This window comes from Ochotona princeps, chromosome 5 (genome assembly GCF_030435755.1).
Source record: "Ochotona princeps isolate mOchPri1 chromosome 5, mOchPri1.hap1, whole genome shotgun sequence".
In the NCBI taxonomy this organism is placed as follows: Eukaryota; Metazoa; Chordata; class Mammalia; order Lagomorpha; family Ochotonidae; genus Ochotona; species Ochotona princeps.
Genome location: NC_080836.1, coordinates 68,378,840 through 68,400,878, shown reverse-complemented (window position 1 = coordinate 68,400,878; position 22,039 = coordinate 68,378,840). Strand labels below are relative to the sequence as shown.

The following is a 22,039-nucleotide window of genomic DNA, read 5'->3' as shown; positions in this document are numbered from 1 at the left end:
TGTTGTAGTCCAGCCTGATTCTTCCCAGCACACACTTAGCCCTCACATAAACCAGTGGGAGCTGCAGCCCCTTCGGAGTGATCCACAATAACCCCCACCAGGCCCACCCCCTACCCTGGTTTGCCAGTATGTGCAGCAAAATAGACCAGTCTGTCCCACATCCCATTTGGCTCTTGTACTTATCAATGGGTATTAAAGCCTAGTTCCGTCTCACCAGCTACACTATCCAGCCCTCACGGATATTGTTGGGTGCCTTTCTGTCTAGCCACCCCAGCCCCTCTCCTAGTTTTTGTGCCCTCCCGTGGGAGTGGTAACCCAAGAGGGAGGAGCCCACTATTTCCCTCCCAGGTGTCTCCCACTCCTGGATTATGCACTCTCCAAATGGTTCTGTGGTTTGACTTGACAGAATTAGCCCCCAGTGCCAGCTTCTGCCAGCTGATGCTGTGGCTAAGCCCAAACAACCCTCACCCACTCTAATTATTGTTTGCACCAATAGGAACAATCAGCCCAGCCTGGCTTTTCCCTGATCTAGTCCACATGAGGCCCACATGTGTTGTTGCCCTGCCTAGTCTGGTCTGCCCCCATCCCAGCTCACGCTCTGCAGTGGGAGTAACTGTCCAGCAGGGGAAACCCCCCATACTCCCCCTGCTGGATCTGGCCCCTCCCTTCCTGGTTCTCACGTGTGCTGGTTGGGCGCTGCGGTCACATCCGAGGAACACATTTTTTTATGGGTAAATTTTTCGTGGGATTTTTCTCCAATAGCTACCTTTGTATAGAATCCATACATTAAGTAGTCAGCAAATGCTCCCCTCCACCCCACTGCCTCATTCATCAGATGTTTACATTGGAGAAATACAAAAACTTGACTAACACAACCTTCTGACATACAAGTGGGGAAGCAAGGCCCAGCCTACAGGACTGAGAGAGTAGGAGAGGGACCACCCCTCCCCCCGAAGCACTTGCGGGCACCTTGTGGGCACCACTCACTCTCAACAGCCTATGCAAACTTGCACTTCTTTCCATCCTAACTGAGAGCAGTCTATCATGGTGCCTTAATTTGAAGATACAGGCTATTGTGCACTCTGAATACTCTGTTTGAGGTATCTTCGAGATTGGTGCTTTTGTGGGTAGAAGAAGAGTATTTAATGTGCCAATGTGAAGTCAGACCTACTCTTCTAAGGTATTCATGACTACCACATTGTGCTGACTCCTTTTAGTGCACATTAAGATTTCCTTTTCTTGGGCAGAAATGCACAGCTGGGTAGCCTGCCACTGGGGAAAGCTGCATCTGGTGTCCGAGTATCCAGGTGTAAATCCTGGCTCTGCTTTGTTGCAGCTTCCTGCTAAAACCCCTGGCTGGCAGGAGGAGATGATGTAGGTGCGTGAGTTCCTGCCTCCATCCGAGAGACCTGGATGGAGATCCTGCCTCTTGGCTTCAGCCTAACCTAGCCACAGCTGTTGGAAGTAGTTAGGGAATTAACTAATAGGCAGAGTCTCTATCTCCCTGCCCCTTGCCTTTCAAGTAAGCAAAACTAACCATTAAATTTTTTTTTTACTTTCTCTAAATTCCCCCTTCTTGACATCACACACATGTGTGGCTTCACATTTTACCCAAACCCCTTTTACCTTACATCACTTAGACCAGGTCAAGAGCATTTGTTTTCCTTTCAGGCCTGTTCCATCCATCTCAAAGTTTCGAAAGGACACCCCTGTCTTTGAGGCTCTTTCTCCATCAGCCCTACACAGCCATAGCATGCCTTGGATGGCAGCGTGCCTCAGGGGCTCACTGAGGGCCAGCTGCCGAGAGCCTCCTGCATAGCCAAATGGTGGTGGCATTCACCAGCACTCACAGACAGCTCGGCCGGAGTCTAGCCATGGTTCCAGCTTTCTGCCGAGCTTACCTCCCCTACTTTACCGTGACCTTGCACCCCAAGTGCTGCTGTCACCTTTGCCTCTCTGAGCAGACAGCTGAGGCAAAGGAGACACGAGGGCTGTAGGGAAATAAAGCAACAGGGTCCAGTGTGACTCAGCCAGGAAGTAACCGAGGCAGGCCTAGAACTCATGTAGTCAAGGCTTAGAGGCGACTTCTAACCACTGTGTACCTGCCTCTTCCCACGGAGCAGACCAGGCAGAAGAAAGTGAGTTATATCACTCAGCAGGCCCCTGATATAATCATGTGTTCACCAAGGGATTGCTGCAAAATGTTCTGGTCTGAGCATTTGTGGCTCTAACAGTTCAAATGCATGTTTAGTTCTGTCAAGGATGCCTGTGCTATGACTAGCAATGGATTGGGTCACAAGTTTAAAATTTAAATCATTTTGTCTCTGTTACACAGAGGGAAAGGGGTATCCTGGAACCCATAGGCATTTTCTTGGTGGGCTAAGGGAATCTTTCTTTGTGCAAAGGAACTTTCTAGCTTTCAGTCTATTGGAAGCCTTTGTATCCTAAATCTTGCCCAAATACTAGCATTTCTAGGCCCCACTCAGTGCTTCATAAAATGTCTTCCTTCTTTGTGAATTATGAAAATGAAGCTCACAAAATAATGACAGAAATACTGTTTTTAAAGCCTTCCCAGAAGGCTTCATGGCAGCAAAATAGAATACATGAGAGAGGGAAGAAAATATCTAGTTGGTGTTACAGAGGTGGCAGGCAAACAGAGGAGCCGTGCCTGCAAGCAGCAGAGAAGGTTCACTTAGGACCGTAATTTATTCCCATAATCTTGTTTTTTTGCTGAACATATTGAAGAACAGTTAAGTAATTTCAATAGAAATTATGTAAGATCTGATGAACATTAATTCCAGTGACTTATTGCTAAATAAACACCGAGAATTACTAAGAACTGTTAAGAGGGAAATTAAAAGAACATTTTCTTCATGGAATTTCAATCAAGGGAAAGTGACATCCCAGATGTGCAAAGCCAAGGAGACCGTACTCCCCATGCACTATTTCTGAAATTATTAAGGGTGTATTTTAACAAAACATAAAAGCAAATCCAATCAAGGAGAAGACGTGAGATCTAACAAAGAGGAAAACCGCCTGGCAACGCAAGAGGAAGGAAATCCCACTGCCGACTAAAGAACAACCCATGAAGAGGCCACGCCGCCCCCATCAATAAACAGTGCGGCCCAGGGGCCACACCTGGGGAAGTGACAGATGAGCTCTGTTTCCTTCTAACCATCAAAACAAGGAGAGGCATATGGAACCTTAAAAAAAATGTTCATAAGAAAACATTTCGCAAATAAGCAGACCTTGCTTGGTCTCCTCGGAGAAGAGAATGTGTTTGACCTTGATGCCTGTCCTTTCAAGGACGTGAGCTCCCAGGAAGGACAGCCTTTCTCAGGACAACAGAGGCATCGCATTGCTCAGCTCCGTGGGTTTTCGTTCCTAACCCTATCACAACTTTTATTTATTTGTTTGTTTATTTATGCAATTGTAAGAAAATAAATCGCAAACCTTGACAACACAAAAATGAGCATTTAGCTAAGCCAAGAATGGGTAATTTATGGGAATATAAGGTGCCAGAAAGCCTGGGAAGATAATTACTATGTTTCACCTAATTAGAGATATTCTTTTTTTAAAAAATGTATTTTACTTTATTTATATAAGGTGAAATGTTCATGTGTTTTTTAAAAAAGATATATTTCTTTTTATTACAAAGTCTGACATACAGAGAGGAGAAGGGATAGAAGATATTCCATCTGATAATGCATTCCCCAAGCAGCCACAAACGGCCAGAGCTGAGCTGATCTGGAGCCAGGAACCTCTTCCAGATCTCCCACATAGGTGCAGGGTCCCAAGTCTTTGTGCCATCCTCGACTGCTTTCCCAGGCCATGGGCAGGGAGCTGGATGGGAAACGGGGCTGCTTGGACTCGAACCGGAGCCCATATGGGATCCTGGTGCTTGCAAGGCAAGGACTTTAGCCACTGGGCTACCACACTGGGCCTGTAAGAGATATTCTTGAGTAGAGATCTAAGTGCATTACTCAGTCATGAAGGAAGCAAGTGTAGGGGAACCTCCCACTAACACATCACATTGCCACAGACCCATCATGACATCACACCTGTCACTTAATCCAGATTCATATTGTCCAGGGGAAAGGTCACTCTCTCCTTACTCACTGCACACCCCCTTCTCCTCTGGTTTCAGAAAGCTCCTCCTGATGGCACAGATGGCTCAGGGTTAGACAGCACCGTGGGCCAGAGCATCCTCAAGCCATAAGCATATTCCCTTGTCATTAAAACCCTGCCATTTGGCCGGTGGATCTCCACTTCCTCCCACACACTCAAGTGTACTGCGCCCCAGCTCCAAGTCGTTCCTCAACATCCTGTTTTGATCAGTGCCCCCAAGTACAAAAATCTGTGTAGTCAAACTGGCTGGGTTCGTGTTCTGCCTCCTTAACTTACTTCTTGAAATATCGGACAAAGTTACTGAGAATGATTCAAATCTAATTTCTCATAAAGCCATCAGTTTGTATTGATGGTCAACTTGGAAAGTATTCAAGGCATTTAAGTAGGATTTCTGGCCCATAATAGGTCCAAAACTGTTACAACTTCTCTCCAACAGACTGGGTTTGTGATGTGTTCTTAATATGTTTGACATTTTCTACCCACTTAAATCTCTGTGGTTGTCAGTAGAACTTTTGGAAATGTTCTTTCATGTCTAAATGTCCAGAATGCCAAGACCAAGACACGAAGGAGTACCATCCTTGTTCAGGCGAACTTGGACTAAGTCAGAAACTGGGTTGCTACTGCCACCTGGTGGCCACAAGAAGATTTGAGCCAAGGTTTCATCATAGACGCTTGCGGAGTGCTAAGACAGAGGGCAGGGAGATGTGGCTGTGCACGTAGGACTTAGGGGAGCTTGGTGAGAGTGGGAAGGCTGTAATGTCTGAGCAGCAGTGTGTGGAACAGGGGATACATACTGGTTATTTTCTATCATTCAGATTTATATCGAAGTCAAAAAGTAAAGTTAGCAAAGGATGATATTGGGGGTCAGGTTCTTCCCTTAGTCCTCTTCCCTCAACTCTCTCTGGCTCCCCTAGTCGTCAAGACAAATATGACTACTGCTTGTAATTCTCCATATCAAAAACTGTTCAGGAAAAATAAACACGATGAAATAATTCCCTCCTGGGTATAAGTAACGGGTTAAAAAAAATATAACTCATTGGGAGGCCATTATAGGAGTTCCTGTGGCCTGGGCTCCTGCAAGCAAACCCAAACCCATCTGTGTATAAACAGTCATATTCTAGAAATACTTAAGGTTTACCAGTCAGGAGCTGCCGACTAATCCCTAATGAAGGGCTTTGCATTGAGAGGATCAAAATAAAGCTCTAGTCCCCTTGAACCAATTAAACCTCTGCTTTGCTTTGCTTCCTCCTCATTCTTTCTGTTGCCTTCTTGGTGGAGTTGCAGACTCCTTGCTATCTGCAGCTGCCAGATTCTGGAATTGCTTTCTGCTCCAGTAAATTCTTTAATAGCTTAATGTGCCTCAGTTTATGTTTTAGCAGGAAAAGGGCTTAAGGTGACTTCTCTAACTATAATATTTGCAGTTTTCTTCTCTTTTTAAATAGAGGAATTATGTTCATCTGATACAAACTAAAGGTTTCTCCCCTACCCTTGCTGCCCGGATAAACATGTGCACATAGCTAGTCCTTTGTACTGTTTAAAAGAGACTAGAAGGCCCGCATTGTGACAAGGCCTCTGCCTTCCACATGGGACACCCACATCCTGAGCATTGTGGCCACTTGGGGAGAAAAACAGTAGAAGTTAAAATATATTTCTCTCTCTCTAACTTAGCCTTCAGATAGATACATTTTTAAAATAAATAGAAGTTGGCACTGTGGCACTGGTTCAAGTCCCAGCTGCTCCACTTCCCATCCAGCTGCCTGCTAATGGCCTGGGAAAAGCTGTGGAAGATTGCCCAAGTGCTTGGGCCCCAACACCATGCAGGAAACTTAGATGGAGCTCCAGGATCCTGCTTTAGCCTTGCCCAGCCTTGGCTATTGCAGTCGCTTGAGGAGTAAGCCAGCGAGTGGAAGATCTCTCTTTTCTATAACTCTTTCAAAGACAAATCTTTAAAAATCAGTAAATGCAGCTATGCAGCTGTTCTGCATCCTGGTCTTGTCATGCAGCTTGGATAGTTTGTCATGGTACCTGCACTTTCACAGGAGTGTAACTCCATTTTCCTTGCGTAAAAGCCACCAATCACTTTGCAGATGTTATATAGTCTTCATGCGAGGCACAGGAGGTTTCTGGCAGTGGGTCTCAAACTTGGGGACCTTGTGAAGATAGGTGGAGCCCCGTTTCTGGTTCAGGCAGTCTGGGTGGGGTTGGAAATAACATATTAGTTGAAGACCTGGCATTCTTAATCTGGGCTCTGTCATCACGCTTTAGGGATCCCTGGTTCAAGATACAGGTTTCCAGCAGCCAGCACAATGACTAACAGGCTAATTCTCCATCTTCATGTACTAGCATCCCATATGGGCCCTGGTTCATGTCCCAGCTGCTTCTCTTCCCATTCAGCTTCCTGCTTGCGACCTGGAAAAGCAGCAGAGACTGGCCCAAAGCCTTGGGACTCTACACCCACATGGGAGACCCAGAAACTCCTGCCTCCTGGCTTTGAATCAGCTCAGCTCTGACTCTGGTGACCATTTGGGGAGTGAACCAGCAGATGGAAGATCTGTCTTTCCTCTCTGTAAATTAGCCTTTCAATAATAATAATAATAAAGACACTTGTTTCTAGCTTCAATTGCAGAAAACCTGCAGGAACTTCTGCAGTGCTTACAATCCTGATGAGTGGATCCCCCGGGTCCCACCCTTGACCACCAGAGGAACCCTTTGGAGAGCATTGAGAACAACAGTGGCGGATAGACACAGTGGTGTTAATGGCCTGGACTGTGGCGAGAGTCCCAAGGGCTTTCAGAACTCCCCAAGTGATTCAGATTTGCAGCCGCGTAGAGAAGTCCCGGGTTAAGAGCAGGTCTTACTGACAGTTGCCGAGCGTGTCAGGTGAGGCTGGTAGATGCAAGAATGTGGTAGTCGCTGCTACCGCAGCGACTCTGATAAGGGAGAGCAAAGATGGCCGGGACCCCTCCACTGCTGTTGGGCAGCCAGCACTTTGTGCCTCTCGGTAAGGATGTGCCCACTCTGAACTCTTCGCGCTCTCTGGCATGGAAGAACATGGTAGCTAACTCTCCAGTTGGATGAGCTCAATGCAAAACAGAGTCAAACCCCATTTTCACTTGAGGGCAGCTTGGAGCCTTTTGTGCACATGGCTGCCACAGTGACGCTCTGGATCTGAGAAATCCAGATGTTCCCACTCAGCATCCCACTCAAAAGTATGAGTAGCTTCTTGTCGCCCTCCGTTGGGCAGAAGTTTTCCCCAGTTGGTAATGTTTTGAGCTTTGATAATGTTTTGATTGAGACCCCTCCGTCAGCTTCCCTGAAATTTTACGGTACTGAGGCCCCCAACTAAAGAAGCAGTTTCCATGGTTAGCTCCGTGAGCTGTTTCTAGAAATACCAGCTTGGAGCCAAAGAACGAGCCAGTTTTTGATATCCAACTGCCAAGGGAAGTTGCCGAGATTTCTGTGTTTTGAACCCATCCTTTCTAATGACCTTTTTGGAGGGAAAACAGATGACTTTTTTGTGTGTTTAACTTGATCGGGCGCAAGAACAAAAACTGTTAACATTTTGCTGGCTGTGCGTTTTGGCAACATATCAGCTTGGGCTGTTTAATTTATAGCAACATGGCTGCAGGCAAGTCAGCTTAATGAGGGAGACTAAAGATTGAGAGTTAAATATTAAATTTATCTTAGTCTTTATTTCTTGCTGTTCCAACCAATAAAAAAGGGGGCCTCTGGGATTTTCTGGTGTGAAAGTGCCTAGCATATGGTGCCTTCTGTACTGCCAGAAAGGCGGTGAACTCTAAATACGCACACAGCAGCCTTCTGTACTGCCAGAAAGGCAGTGAACTCTAAATACGCACACAGCAGCCACGGTATCCTTTGATTTTATTTTGGTGGCGCAAACGTTGCTGGTTGGAAATGCGATAGAGTCGTTCACATTGGAAGGAGCTGGCCTTGGGTTTCCTTTGTAGGAATTAATTCCCTGTTAGTTGGGCCCGAGAGAAACAAACCAAGAGAGCACAAACAAGATGCCAAGAGAAGCAAACAAAGATGCCGAGAAAGGTCCTAGAGGGAAGGCTTTGAGTCCAGGATTTATGTGGGTTACGTTCTAGATCATGCTGCACATCCCATTCTGCCGCATGCACGCCACAAACTCAGCCCTGCCTTGCCTGTTCTGGGGTAATATTTTCTTCTTCAATCACATGCTGTTTAGCTACCCACCTACGCCTCCTCCATTCCTCCTGAAAACTTCTTCCTTGGCTTTTGGACTTGCTCAGTTCTCTCCAATCCTGACTCCAAGTGCATGGATTTCTATTCTTTGATAGGCTCCTTAAACGCAGCATTCCTAAGGTTCTGGCCTTGGCCTCTCTGCTCAGCACAAGCTCTCCCAGGACACTCCCCCATTAGAGTTTCACAGCTCGCCAGTGTGTAGTAACTCTAATCATTCCTGAGCCTCAGTCTAAATCCTACAGCCTTACAGATCCAACCGAACTGCTTAGGTCACTTTCCCCCATAAAAATAAATTCTTTCTGCAGCAGAAAAATAGCTCCCAGGTCCAAACTCACTTCATATTTCTGGGAGAGGATTTTCCAAATGCTCGAGGAAAATGCACATTATGAACAATAAAAATCACACAGATTTCAGGATTGAACCAAAATCACCTCTTCATTTCATTTTCCATAAACTCTTAAAAATGCTTTTTTTTATTATTATGTTTCCTTGAAAGTCAAGGCTATAGTGTAGGAGAGGCAGAGATCTTCCATCTGCTGATTCACTCCCCAAATGGCCATTATAATGACCAGAGCTGACTTGATCCAAAACCAGGAATTCCCTCCAAAGGCCTTGAACCATCCTGTGCTGTTTTCCTAGGCCATAAGCAGGGAGCTGGATTGAAACAAGAGCTGCTGGGACATGAACCGGCACCCGTGTGGGATGCCAGTGCAACCAGGGAGAGGATTAGCCTGCTGAGCCATTGTACCAGCCCTGCTATGAACTTTTTATTAAAGGTGCATTCAACACTCTCATATACTTTTATTGCTCCTCATTTGGGCTAGTTCTTTAACTTCTTACCTGGTTCTCCTAAATGCCAGGAATTCCCTTTCCTATTTGTTTTCCAAAATGCTTTTTAAAAGCGCTGGTTTAAATCTGTGTTCAGATTCTTTAACTTACCACTGCTGTAGAATAAAGCATAGGAGAACTTTCCTAGCAAGGCACAAATTTACCAGCATCAGAGTTCAGACCTCACATTCCAACAGCTTTCCCCACATTCTTCCAAGTTCTCATTCTGTCAAACTCTTTCCGTCATCTAAAACCCCGTTCCATCTTTTCATTCAAGAAAAGTTACTGAGTATCTGTTATCTCTCAAACTCTGCTGCTGCTACAAACAGGAGTGCAACACTTTTATCATTTTTAAAAAAGATTTATTTATTTTTATTGCAAAGTCAGATATACAGAGAGGAAGATCTTCTGTCTGATGATTCACCCCCCTGAGCAGCCACAATGGCCAAAGTTGCGCCGATCCAAAGCCAGGAGCCAGGAGCCTCCTCTGGGTCTCCCACATGGGTGCAGGGTCCCAATGCATTGGGCTGTCCTCGACTGCTTTCCAAGGCCACAAGCAGGGAGCTGGATGGGAAGTGGAGCCGCCGGGATTAGAACCGGCGCCCATATGGGATCCTGGTGCATGCAAGGCGAGGACTTTAGCCACTGAGCTACTGGGCTGGGCCCTCACTTCTATCATTCTTAATCCCAGATGCAGTATACCATTTTATCTTTATTTCATGCTTTTTTCAAGATTTCAGTTTTAATGCATGTTTCTCTTTATAAACAAGCTCAGATCTCTTGGTGATGACATAACATATGAGTAACTAAATCTATTCAGTTTTGTTGAGTGTCTCTTAATTTGGTGCCCCAGTGCTCTTGCATAGGTTGTTTTCATTTCCTGATATATCCTCTACTGATATGTTTCTTTCCGCTTCTTTCATTTCACCTACTTCCCATTTTCCTGGGACAGACCTTCGTGGCACAGAGGGGTAGGCCATGGGTTATAGTGGAGGAGGGCCTCTAAGCTGACCTCTGTCTACAGAGCTCTGACGTCTCAGCCCTCAGGTCCTGTGGGTAAGCATGGTAAGTGCTTCCTCTCACTGAACCTTCCAGGCAGGTTTCCCTTACATCCTCATTTTGTAGAAGAAATTGTGACAGAGGCAGGTGAAGTGGTTTCCAGACAGTTTAATCCCAACACTGACTTTTCACGCTAGGCCTTCACTGCCTCCCCCTTAGTGCAGGTAACAAAGCAACAGAATACATAATGATATCTGTGCTATGAAAGCAACCACATGAGTCAGGGTAAGAAATGCCGCAAAGGTTACAATCCTGTCCTGACTGATGTCAGATCTTGTCTGTCAAGCCTGGGCCTCCACCCCACCCTCAGGGTAGATTTCCCGTGTCCCTGTGGCACTTTTCTCACTTCTCATCTTCTGTTTACCTTGTTTCATCTGACAGAGTGAACTGCCTGTGAGAAGAGGTTAGGAATTTTTTGTTATATCTTTCAATCGCCAGTGCTTAGCAAAGTTTCTGCCACACACATGGTGTCTGAAAGGCATGTGGTGACTGAATGCATGGTCCTGATTGTACATTGTGTGGACCACTCGGTGTCTGCACTAACCACTCAACTCTATCTCTGTAATGCAAAAGGCGTCATAGACAGCAAGAGCATCAGTAAGTGTGGATGTGTTCCTCTAATAGTCTGTTTATGGACAATAAAACCTGAATTTCATATACTTCTAGGATGTCATGACATATTGTTTGTTCTGTTTTTCCCAGCTACTGAAAAATGGAAGAGCCATTGGTAGTATGGACTGTATGAAAACAGAAGGGGAACAGATTGAGTCCAAGGACTGTAGTTTGTCAAGCTTTGCTCCGAACCCTTCACCCACCACAGTTCTGAGCCTTGGCCCTGCTCCACCCTCTGCCCTTTCAAGCCAGCCATGAAGACAAGGGTCTGGAATGCAGCCCACCACCCAAACTCTTGCAGCTGCCAGTCCATCAAGACAGTTGTACAGGAACCGGAGCTGCAGTGACTGTTAGCTATGATATGACACGCCACAACACCAGGCAACCAGGTAAGTCTTACAGAAATACATCTTAGATACACATCTTTCTATTCATTGACAAAGCTGCCAGTTAATCTCTTAGGAAGAGGACTTGAAAGGCTTGTGAATAGGGTTGCTATTTAAAATTGAGGGCAATGGGCAGCCTGTAAGTGCTTATATGGGAAAAATGCAGTCGTGTCTGCTCAGGAAGGCTGCAAGATCCATCAAAGTGCTTGCATCCAAGTGTACTGTGTGTGCCAGATAGCTTTTGATCTGTTACAAATAAAGGAATTTAAAATTCCCAAACAAAGCAAAACTCCAGAGGATAGTGTCAAGGTAATGGGATTATAGCACTGAAAACAGGTCAGTGGAAAGACACCTGCCTTTTACATCGACACAAATAGCTCAGAAGTGCTGGACTGCTGCTTCTCTTAGCCTAGAAGTGTTTCTGGAGCTCAGTAGAAGGCCATTCTCTACATAAAATTTGTCTTTCCTGTGGAAAACAGGTATTAGCTGCTTGTTAAGTATCTCTCAGAGGTCACAAGGGGGATTTGCCAGACTTCAAAGTAGAAGAAAGAAAGTGCTTTACAATAACACACTCTGGCATCTGTTTAAATATGTCAATTGTCCCATAGATCCATGTTTATCTCGCCTCACTAGGGTCCTGAGAAGCGAATGACATTGCGTGCTGACATTTTAGAAGAGTTTAGGAGATGGCGTGTCAGCAACAGCTAAGCTACTACTACTAGCTGTGTCTTGCGACAAGTTTTTGACTGTTTCATGTCATAGGGGTTCATTCATAATATGACATGGTTGATCAAACTGTGATACCCTTTACTGCTCTTTGATTCTGGTACCCTGGAATTTATCCTCCTAATATATTCTGCACTGTGATCACCTGAATTCAACTGCTGAATTTCAACAGCTCTTAACAATGTTTAGGTATGTTTTGGGGGCCGGCAACGGAGAAAGGAAGGAAGCTAGCAAGGAAGAAAAGAGTTCTGGTCAAGATGATTAAGCTGGATAAAATCATAAGAAAGCCAATGAGACAAATCTAAATTGTGAAAAGCTATAAAAAGAGGCCAAAGATGTGATAACATAACTAATGATTTGTCCAGAGGGTTATGACTAGGGACTATGTATCAGGTGATAAACGTAATCATACAGTATACCGTACATGGTAATGATTTTGTGATTTGTGTAAGAGAATGTCTTTGTACTTTAGAAATACCAGCTGAAATGGTTAAGAGTAAATTGCCACAGTGACTGCAATTTATTTTGAAACGGCTCAAAGAAAAAGAAGTATTGGCGGGGGGAGGGGGCATGGAAGGAGAAAGATAAAACAGATGTGGCAAAATGTCCACAACTGGTGAATCCAGAAGAAAGGTATAAACGTTGTTCTTGTACTGCTCTATCCCACTCTTTTGAGGGGGTGGGCAGGGGTTGAAGTTTTCCAAAATGATGAGTTAGGAAGGCAGGTATGTGTTGTTGTCCTACAAGAAAGGAACAGAAGGCAAGCAACGGAAGGCTGAGCCAGGGAAGAACACTGTTTGCTCTGGGAGAGATTGAGATATTAGACACATGTGGGAAAGCAAATGAGATCTTGGGGCTAGACTAGAGTGATGAGGTCCCAGGAAACTTCACCCAGGTCTCACTCTGTTTAGAGCTGAGACTTGAGAAGAACGTTAGGGCTTGAAGACACCTGAAGAGGAAGAGAAACCACATTTCCAGAGCTGACCAAAGTAGTTCCTCATAAGCAAAGAATTCAAGAGAAACATTAGTTAAGAGCATTGTAAAGCTGCAGTAGCATCCATAATTGGATCACTTTGAAGATTGGGATGGTTGTTCCAAGTGTATAGTGAAAATCTGGACAAATTTGATCAGAAAAATCCAGGAATGTCACTGGGGCACGCACAAGCAAACACTGGTGGGTTCATTCTGAAATGACCAAGGTGCACAGAGATGGGGTTTGGGTGATCTGAGAATTGCAGGTGCCTAGGATTCTAAGGGAAGACAAGAAGCCAGTTAGGACAGGATCATGGATCAAGTCCAGGGCTGGTGAGATGTTTTAGCCCCAGTACCATGCCCTTCAGCCTAATGAAGTCCATGGACAGGGCTGTGTTGAACAATGCATGCTCTTGACAGGTCTGTCCCTCTGAGGGCGTCATAGCAAAGTATGGGAGAAAAATTCAGAAATAGAAACAGAGCAGTAGCTCTCACCCAGTGGAAACACCTGGAAGATTTATTTAACCATCCTCTTCCTCCAGATTTCTGGGCCCCACCTAGGAGTTTCTGACTTAGCAGATACATACATAATTTAAAAAATTCGCAAGTGGTGCTGATGCAGCCCCATGGGGGTGGGGGAAGGATGTACACTCTGAGTACTGACAGAGACAAGGAAATGGGAGGAGGCACTCATTCGGCAAACTGCACGTGACAGAGAAAGGAAAAGATCCCAGTCCTTTTCCTGTCTTCACAAAAGAAGAAGGCAGGCAGGCCTTGGTTAAGACACTGGTCAGGATACTCACCTCTCATGTTGGAAAACATAGGTAAAAGTCCTAGCTCTGCTCCTGATTCCAGCTTCCTGCCACTGTGGACCCTGGGAGGCAGCAGGTCAAGGCTCAGGTAGTCGGGTTACTACTACTGCCCATGTAGACTTGGAGTGGGTGCCTGGCCTTGGCCCAGCCCAGTCCTGGCAGCAGTGGAAATTTGTGGAGTAAACCAGTGAGCAGTGAATTTCTCTCTCCCTCCACCTCCCTCTCTCCAAGTCTCCCAATCTGTGTGTGCCTTCTTTCTCTGTCTCTCAAAAAAGACAAGACAAGAAGAGAAAAGAAAAGAAAAGGAAAAGAAAAGGAAAGGAAAGAACAGAAAAGACAAGACCAAGACAGAGGCAAAGACAAGGACTAGGGGAACAATGGAGCAACAGTAGAAACTGCTCACTTGTTGTAGAGGGAGGATCCTTACCCAAGGGGTGGAATTGAAAAGTGGAGGAAAACAGAAGCGTGCAGAGCAGTCAGCTGAAGTCTTAGTCCTCACCAGGCCCTTACCTTAAAGGTAAGGACTTCAGTTCATTCATCTGCAGAGGGAAATTCTCCAAGAGAAACCTGCAAGCCACCCTTCAGAGATAGGATTTGTGTGCCCAAGCTAGGCCTGCCTTCTGCAGTGGATGAAGCCAATCTCCTATAAAGATAGGACCTCTTCCCCACAGACTTCTCTGAACCCTGTACTGGATAAATAGCAGCTGCACAGCAGGTGGGCAGCCCAGCGCCTCTGTGGGTTGTAATAGCATTCTCAGTATAATAAGAGCTCCAATGAAGTCAGTGCTTACCAGGGGCCAGGCCTTATGCCAAGTGCTTTATGGACATTGCCTCGTTTGAAGTCATCATCACCCCATGCGCTGTGTTATTACATTTATTTTGCAGATGAGAAATCTGACACTTGGATGGGTTGAGTATCTTGCCCAAGGTCACAAAGCAAGCAGGAACTTAATAATAAGGACTCCAAATGTTGCCTCCTGGGGAGAGAGGAAGTTCCATTCAGGAAACAGGGAGGATAGGAGCATAGATCAGAGGAAGGAGGAAGGAATGAGGAGCAGGCAAACAGCAGAAACCCTCTGCAGAAGGCAAGCTTTCGAATTCACAGAAACCTACCTGCTCCTTCTGAAACTATGCCAAGAGGAAAACCTTAGACCTAAAGGCCAGCCTATTTTTACCTTGATCTGAGTTAGTAATCCCGCCTCATGGGACAGGCATTGCGACATACAGGTTATAGTGCCACTTAGGATGAAGCCTGGATCAGAGTACCTGGAAAGGCGTTTTGCCCCTGCTTCTCTTTCAGCTTCCTGCTAAGGCACATCTTGGGAGGCAGCAGATGATGACTGTGTTGCTTGGGTCCCTGACAACCTTGTGGCAGAGCAGTGTAAAGTTCTGCCCCCGCCCTCATCACCATTTTTAGCCTGGCTTATCCCTGGCTGTTGGAGGCATTTGAGGAGTGAACCAGCAGATGGAAGCTTCTCTCCCTCCCTCGTTCCGACTTCTCTCTCCTTCTCTCCTCTGCTGTCATTCTGCCTTCCAGATAAATTAAAAAAAATTTTTTAATCTAATTTACAAAAAAGAAATTCCTCATCATATCAAGCATGTAAAGCCAAATTTCTGACTCTTCAGAAACCTGCTAACACTAAAGACTGAATTTTCAATTCAAGCCTGTTTTCACTACACTATGCCAATAGCTGTATTCCCAGCTCATAGCTGCTGGCGACCCCGTCAAGGGAAGAACACAGAGTGAGGGTGCAAGTGACCGAGGGACTCCGTGGTGCTTTGGTTACGAGAGGCAGGCAGGCAGGCATCACAAACAGGAATGAAAGCCTGCAGCACGGGCTTCAAGTGCTTTGATCCGTTTGCAAAACTGAGGAAAAACTACTCCACAGGAACCAAACCCAAATCCAGTAGCGTAAAGGAACATTTACTAAAGAGCCACTTCCCTCCTGGACACATATTTGCATGACGTGTAAAATTGCTGAACATCTGAGCGAGGAAAGAGCTGGAAATCTGAGGACTTCAACTAAGAATCACATGAACGCCCCAAGCCAAGCTTAAAACTGAAACAGTGACCTCAGCCTCAAGAACTACCCACCCGTTACCACTAGGACGGCTTCTTATTTTTTACTTCTTCAGGTTATTTGATCCTTTTGGAGAAAAAAAAATTTAAATATATTTGTGTGTCAACTATGGAAATAAAATTGACTTCTTTCTGTGAGTACAAGTGTGTACTTTTTCATTAAAGTTTTACTTTTGTATAACAAAAAGGCAGAAATGTATCCCAACTCTTTTACAACTCATTGGTATTATTTCATCTTGAATTCTGTCACCTTCTAAATTGTTGATTTTTTTCCCTCAGGAAATAGTAGTTTCTGGGTAAATAATGGGGAAGTATGGCATCAATATATCCAGTAAAGCCTGGCAATGAACACTTATGAAGGGAACCTATCCATTTATAATAATAATAATAATTTCCTCATTATTGCTTATTACTACTATGTAATATATTATTAATGTATAATTTTTACATATTACTGTTAATATATAATATTTATAATAATGATACTATTATTATTTGAAAAGCAGTTTCATCTGTTATGCTAAATTTCCTAATCAGGGAAGCCATGTGATCTCAAGAAAAGTAATAAGATACTTCTGGTCACTGGAGTCCAATGAAAAGTAATAGGTAATCAACTCAAAATGAAAAGAAGCAAGTTGGATATTTTATGTTCTATTTCAGTACCCTCTGCTGTATTTAGTTTCATGGTTAAAAACCTGTGTGACGTGCCTATAGTTTTATTTGCAATAATTTCTTTTTAGTCTCTTGGTTGATCACATGCCATGAGAGAATGAGAAGCAGCTGGTAGGCCCCAAATGGTAGTAAAAATGTCAGCAAACCGGTGAGGGAGGCAAGCCGAAGGAGAATGTCATGGGGGAAAAAGGAGCCTGAGAAGATATTAAGAAGCAACGTAAGCCATTAGAGAAGTGATGCTGCTTTTTAAATATTTCCTCCACAGTTAACAGGACAAAAACATGCAGGCTGGTCTGCATATGGGTCCTCAAGCCGCTGGTCAGTTCATTGCATTCAACTCTTCTTCCCAGTCATTCAATGAGATACCACTCAGAGATCAACTGCTAGAACGTCCATGGCAGGCAGGGACTTCCACCTGCAAACAGAGCCAGGTTATGCTGTGCTTGCTTTCTGCTCCCAAGAGGTGATGGGTCTGAGTATGGGTCCCAGAGACAGAGACGCCCAGCCCTATGCCTCTGGGCCCTTGTAATCAGCCCACCTTCTACTGCCTCCTACGTGTCCATCCAGTGGGTCTCCAGCCTGCCCCATGGGGTGAGAAACTCAACTCAAGGGAAGACAGCCAAAGTACACATTGCGTACTGCTCATCAGCATTGGAGGTCCCCACGGTGTGGAATGAAGCCAAGGGTATTCCAAAAGGAATAAGGTGGAAGCCTGAGTAAAATAAGGAGTCTTGATTTGAGCCTAACCTTGCAGATCTTCGTGAAATAACAATGTAGCAAGCTAGAACCTGTTTCGCATGTCAAAGTGTAAACATGCCTATTTGTGTTAAAACATTGGCAGGCACCTTTAGTGGTTGGGCTTCTTGTGTGCTGATGCCCTCGAAGGTTAGGAGCCAACCTGCTGTCCTGACCCACCCCAATGCATCCTCAGGATTATTTCTTTGCATCAGGCCCCTTAAAGTACCTGCTGCTTATCGCTTACTGTGAACTTTTCTGTATATATCCACAAGGTTAGAACTCCTCACTTAACTCTCTTTCTTGGTCCTATGCTCTCGTTAATGGGAAGCAGTTTCCAAATGCACGAGGCACCTCTGAAATCTACAAGACAGGCTCCACGTGGCGTTGTCAATGACCCTGGTGGCCTAGACAGGCTGAGCTTTGAGCAGAGCCACTTCCTGGGACTGCTGCCTCTCAGCTGCCTGCGATCCCAGGTGGTGGTAGAGGAGGTTCTGGGAAGAGGGAAGAATTTTTGACCTACAGGGGTTTCTCTATGTTGTAGGAAGTTCTCAGCTTATGCTAAAAAAAAAAAAAAGAAATGTGTGAATTTGGTGAATTTGGTTATAGAAACAAAAACAAAAGGCAAGTACAACTTTGCATTAGGAAGTGCCTTTAGATAGCCCGAGATTTTAACCTGTGGTGCAGAAGGAGAGACGCTAATCAGTCAAGCTCTGAAGAACAAGGGGAAAAGATGGTTCCTAGCAACATCCCTGTGGCAGTGTCTTACTCAGTGATCAAGATAATTCACCGACAGATAAAGTTAGAGCAGTTGTGGGATGAGGAGTATTGTGGCATTTGCAAATTTTGCATTCCCCAGTCCCTGCAATAACCCAGAAATATGGCAGTTCTTTTTCTAAATCTGTATGCAAATTTTCCCCCATGCAAGTATCTGCAAGCAAAATTGGTCTATTGAGTTAATCACTAAACAGGGCACTTCAGTGTGCTCTAGTCCTGACATCTAATCAGCAATACAGCTGCATTAAATACTGAAGACTTAAAGGATTTTGGCTTCTGAAGCAAGGGATTTTCTAGATAATCTTGCCTATAAGGTCCTTGACTTGTGCTGTCAAATGCTGCCAACTGAGCTCTGCAGGAAATCACAGTGCAGTGCTTATATATCTGTTTTCCTCCGGTGTGTAGGCTCAGGAGTTTTTCTTTATAATTAGAATTTGCCAGTGAAAAGCTCATTTCTCAGTTTTGCTGTGGACTTGATGGAAACCAAACCACCGGCTGTGTGCACACACCTTCCTCAGCTCCTCCACAGTTAGCTTGAGCTCAAAGCCAGGCACCACATCACATGTGGCACAGCAACCCTTAGAACAAGTTGCAGGTTCAGCTTCCTCTGTGATCTCTTGGTTCTCTCAATGAAAAGAATTTAACAGAGCAGAAAACAAAACTTAAAATTATGCTGAAATTAAAATGCTTGTAGGTTACTGCGGTGCAGATTATGCGTAAAAAAAAAGTGGGGAGGGAATCATTACGGCAATCAGCTTTCATTAAATAAACCTAAAATAAGGAGCTGAAGATTAAAAAAAAAGAAGAAAAAAAAGAAAAAAGGAAAGAAAGACACTGAGATGTTGCTTTTGGTGCCCCCTGCCAGAATGCTGGTAATTATGCGTGTTGGAATATTTAGCATAATTAGTCTTTAGCTGCCCATTTCAGTTGCTCAAGACATAAATGTCAAGTCACAGCTATTAAGGACCATGTTCTTGAGAAACAACTCCTTAGAAGGGGAATTGCCAGGTAGCAAATGCACGGCTGGAAATCACCAATGCCATTGAATATTTGTATTGTTGCCCTGGCTGGATGCACTAATTACTATAATTTTTCTATAGCATATAAACTGAGAGCCAGTTGATAGCTGCAATAAAATTAATTTTTATGTTAATTAGCTTCCCCGCTCAAATGAGAACTGAAGCCACAAAACCACTCTGCCCTCCCTGCTTATGGGTGACTTCCTTTTCAGTGGTTGCCTGAGTCCCCTGGATCAGGGCTTCCTAGTCAGGGGCAGGGTGCCCCTGGCCCTGAGCTACTGTAACGCAGCTGTAGGATTTCCTGTCCCAGCAGCTCAGATAAAAACCAGTGCTGCTTCCCCCAGGTGACAAGAGGATGAGCAGGTGAGGCAAGAGAAAATGGGCTGGTGTCACTGGCTAAGCAGAGGGTCCTTGGACAGTCACTTCCCTTGGGAAGGGAAAAAATAAATCCTTGGGGTGAGAGAAGCATGTCTCCTCCCCTCTAGAGAGGAGGCCCTGGCAGTGCCCCACGTCAGCTTTTACCTGAACCCAGAGCCAGGAGTGGGGACACAGAGGCCGGATGAAGAAAACAGCCTGGGGAAGGGGATGGCAATGATGGGGCAAGGCCCCTAAAAGCAGAAATGCACCTGCAGGTAGTGGAGCAGGAGGACAAGTAGTCTCACAGAAGCCTGAAGGTTCTTCCCTAAGAAGCTTCCCAGGTGCAGGAACTGGGGTGAAGGTGGGCAGGAGGCTGGGCAGTGAGTTGATGGCAGTCACCTCCCCATGCATGAATGTAAGGATGAGGAGGGCCTGTGTTGTGTTATTTGTGTATTTATTTTTTATCTTTATTTGAAAGGCAGATTGACAGAGAAGGAGAGACAGAAATAAATCTTCCATCTGCTGGTTCACTCCCCAAATATGACTGGAGCTGGACTGGTCAGAAGCCAGTAACCTAGAGTTTCTTTGGGATCTCCTGTGTGGGCGCAGGGGCCGATGGACTTGGATCATTTTCCACTGCTTTCCCAGGCATATTAGCAAAGAGCTGGATTGAAAGTGGAGTAGCCAGGACATGAACCAGCACTACAGGCAAAGGTTTACCCTGCTGTACCATGGTGCTAGTCTCCCTGCAGTGGGTTCTAACTCCTGCCACACCCCCAAGCTATATCAGAGTGTTGAATTATCCCATTGCTGTGCTTTGCTCTCCCATCCTGCTGATGCACCTGGGAAAGCAATAGAAGGTGACCTAAGTACTTAGGACCCTTGCCACCCAGGTGGGTTACTTCAACAAGGCTCCAGGCTCATGGATTCAACCTGTCCCAGGTATTTGAAGGATAAACCAGCAGATGGAAGCTCTTTCTCTGTCTCTCCCTAGGTCACTCTGCCTTTCGAATAAATAAAGAAAGGGAAGAAGGAAAGAAAGGACAAGGTCTGCTCTGACATGATTGACAGTCAAGTAACAATATGTATATTTTTGAAAGAAAGAAAAGGACAACTTGGGTTTTTTTCCTTAAGATTTATTTATTTCTATTGGAAAGGCTGATATACAGAGAGGAGGAGAGACAGAGAGGAAGATCTTCCGTCTAATGGTTCACTCCCCAAGTGACCGCAACAGCCAGAGCTGAGCCAATCCAAAGCCAGGAGCCAGGAGCTCTTCTGGGTCTCCCACATGGGTGCAGGGTCCCAAGGCTTTGGGCCATCCTGGACTGCTTTCCCAGGCCACAAGCAGGGAGCTGGATGGGAAGCAGGGCCACCGGAATTAGAACCGGCAATCATACGGGATCCTGGCGCGTGCAAGGCGAGGACTTTTAACCACTACGCTATCATGCCGAATCCTGGACAACTTGTTTTTTACAATATGTAAATGTGAGCTGGAGAATAGTGTGCAACTGTGAGCATGAATAAATTCAGCTCCCTGAGTCAGGAGCATGGAAATATGTGCACAGGCAGGCCAGATCAAAAATCTGTCACATGTTTCAAAGAAAGCACAAGCTTTGAGTTATCTAATAATTTCTTTCAATAACTTGCAAAATTAGGCCTCACAAGCCTGTTTTAACATGCAGAGGATCTGCCCACCTCCAGGCTCAGAAGTGAGGGATGACTGAAGATGGCGAACTGACCTTGCAAGTTAAGAACTTTCTAAAACTGTTGAGGGGAGGTGTGCTACTCAAGCTCTGTAAGTGGGGCCCAGGGTCCTTGTCTGGTCACAAACCAATTAAGTTAAGTGCTACTGAAATTGCTTTTTATCATTGAGATGAGAAGCAGCTCACATGTAAGATAAAGGCTTGACACATAATAGCTTATTCAGGAGCATGGACCTGGTACTTAATAGTCACTCTCAGACCCTTGGAACACTTTTGTGAGTCAGAAATGAGTTGTCAGTGAATATGGGGGCTTCAGGGGAATCACAGATATTAGATCTATATAACAGCTCCTTGGTCACCATAAAATTGATATCTCCAGTAGCAGGTTCCTAACAATTCCACTCCCTACCATGTCTACTCATAGGAAGGCAGCTCAATCTAATCTAAGTGGCTAGGCTGCTGGCAGACTTGTTGGCCCACATCCACGGCAAAGTCGTCTTAGCCACACAGGAAAACAGTATTTATTTCAGCCTGGAACAACCAGCTGTCTGCTGTTTTTTCCTAAAATCTCCACCTGCCTTGGGGGAACTTCTCCCCACTGCCACTGCCGTATGAGGATGATTCCAGTAGGGTGACCCCTTAAAGTACCATGGAGTCACACTCCCTAGGAATGGCAGAAAGGAGTCGTATTCATTTTTCCAAGGTGTTTAGTGAGCACATTGTCTTCTTGCTGGAAAGCAGGCAGCATGCAAGGCAGGCTGCTGTATCTCTGCTTCCTTGGCAACTTGGATCCTGTGGGGAAAAGTAGGCCACAGCACGTAGAGCAACAAGTAAATCATGTAGTTACTAATAACAATGAGTGTCAAGAAGAAAGTAAGTGACACTGCAGCTTGATGATGAGAAAGGCCTGGGCCTGAAGAGAAGTGGGAAGTAGTCTGAGAGCTGT

At 45.2% G+C, this 22,039-nt stretch overlaps 1 long non-coding RNA gene across 1 annotated transcript in view; it reads left to right on the top strand.

The window, feature by feature from the left end:
- LOC131480384 (uncharacterized) overlaps positions 1-22,039 on the top strand; it is a 274,695-nt gene that overhangs the window by 150,805 nt on the left and 101,851 nt on the right. Inside the window, exon 3 of the long non-coding RNA XR_009245476.1 lies at positions 10,945-11,243. This is a non-coding gene — a long non-coding RNA (uncharacterized LOC131480384). The remainder of the gene's footprint in view (positions 1-10,944; positions 11,244-22,039) is intronic.